The sequence below is a fragment of the Pristiophorus japonicus genome, chromosome 4, assembly GCF_044704955.1.
Source record: "Pristiophorus japonicus isolate sPriJap1 chromosome 4, sPriJap1.hap1, whole genome shotgun sequence".
In the NCBI taxonomy this organism is placed as follows: Eukaryota; Metazoa; Chordata; class Chondrichthyes; family Pristiophoridae; genus Pristiophorus; species Pristiophorus japonicus.
The window spans coordinates 188,940,253-188,942,201 of NC_091980.1; the positions used below are offsets into that span (position 1 = coordinate 188,940,253).

At 44.7% G+C, this 1,949-nt stretch overlaps 1 non-coding gene across 1 annotated transcript; it reads left to right on the plus strand.

The window, feature by feature from the left end:
• Window positions 1-327: 327 nt before the first annotated feature.
• LOC139263537 (U2 spliceosomal RNA) lies at window positions 328-527 on the plus strand. The gene has a single exon (XR_011593166.1). It is a non-coding gene; the product is annotated as a U2 spliceosomal RNA (small nuclear RNA).
• The last annotated feature ends 1,422 nt before the right edge of the window (window positions 528-1,949 follow it).

Sequence of the window (1,949 nt, forward strand, 5' to 3'; positions counted from 1 at the left end):
TGTGCGAGGGTGTGAGTCTAGGTGGGGGAAGAGGAACAAAGGGATTTTGGAGTACAAATACACAAATCATTCAAAGTTGCAAAACAGGTTAGCAAGGCCATAAAAAAGCAAACTAAGCACTAGGGTTTATTTCTAGAGGTAGAATTGAAAAGTAGGAAAGTTATGCTAAACCTGTATTGAACCTTGGTTAGACCACACTTAAAGTACTGCATACAGTTCTGGTCGCCATATTATAAAAAGGATATAGAGGCACTGGGTGCAAAGAAGATTTATAAAGGATGATGTTTACAGATAATATAAAAATTGGCTGTGTGGTTGATAGTGAAGATCGCTTCTCGGCCTTTTGGCTAAGATCATGCGTAACTGACCTGACAGGGGAGTAACCATGACCAGAAAGTGGTTCTCCCTGGATCAGGAAGGTGGTTCTCCTATGCTTTTTGGAAATAGGAGGTGGGTGGGGGGCTTGCCCCGTCCACCTCCATGCACGAACCTGGTATTGCAGTACTTCCAGGAACGGTGCAGCTTTGGCTCTAGGCCTTTTGGCTAAGAGCAAAATCATTGGCGCAGAGTGATCTTTGTTTGGACGCAAGGTGACCTTTGGTGTTTATGATCTGACAAAGAATTGGAAAGATTGGCAACGAATAAAATATATTAAAAAAAAGATAGTGAAGAATAAAGCTGTAGACTGTAGAAGGATAGCGATGGACTGGTCAGGTGGGCAGAAAAGTGGCAAATGGAATTCAACCCGTAGAAGTGTGAGGTAATGCATTTGGGGAGGGCTAACAAGGCAAGGGAATACACAATAAATGGTAGGATACTGAGAAGTGTAGAGGAAAAGAGGAACAGATCCCTGAAGGTAGCAGGACAGGTAGATAAGGTGGTTAAGAAGGCATATGGGATACTTTGCTTTATCAGCTGAGGCATAGAATATAAGAGCAGGGCATTTATGCTTGAACTGTATAAAACACTAGTTAGGCCACAGCTAGAATATTGCATTGACTTCAGGTCACTACATTACAGGAAAGATGTGATTGCACTGGAAAGGGTACAGACGGGATTTACAAGCATGTTGCCAGGACTGGAGCATTTTAGCTATGAGGAAAGATTGGAGAGGCTTGGGCTGTTTTCTTTGGAACAGGGGAGGCAGAGGGGAAACCTGATTGAGATGTGTAAAATTATGAGGCACTTAGATAGTCTGAATAGGAAGGACCTATTTTCCTTAGCAGAGAGGTCAATAACCAAGGGTCATAGATATAAAGTAATTAGTAGAAGGATTAAAGGGGAGTGAGGAGAACTTTTTTCACCCAGAGGGTGCTGGGAGTCTGGAACTCAATGCCTGAAAGGGTGGGAGAGGCAGAAACCCTCATCACATTTAAAAAGTACCTGGATACGCAATTGAACCTGCAGGGCTACTGACCGAGAGCTGGAAAATGGGATTAGACTGGACAGCTCTTTTTCAGCCGGCACAGACAAAATGGGCCGAATGGCCGCGTTCTGTGCTGTAAACTTCTATGATTCAGTCCAGGAAGCAATGGAGAAAATGATTGGCCTCACAGTATCAGTAGACCCAGATCCATGCTTGCTGGATCAGCTTACAAGGCAATGGATCCCAACTGTAACACATAGGCTAAAATAACGGTTACTGCTTGGTGAAAGATCTATCCCGCCATCTGTGGTGAAGCACAATTGTTCCCGCAGTAAACATGAGCAAAAGGTCTGTGGGTCATATGCTAATCAGAGCAGGTAATGTATGGACTCTGCCTGGAGTCAGAGAGGTATCAGGCAGGCTGCCTTATTCCAGTAGCCTGTCAGACTCAGGCACCCACCAAACATGCCCAGTCCAACTTCCATGCTCAGAATGGGACTGTCATAGATGTGGACTTGTCTTTACTCTGTACAGCCACCAGAGGGCTCATTCCCTGGAGTCCCAAGGGATCCCATAATCCCTT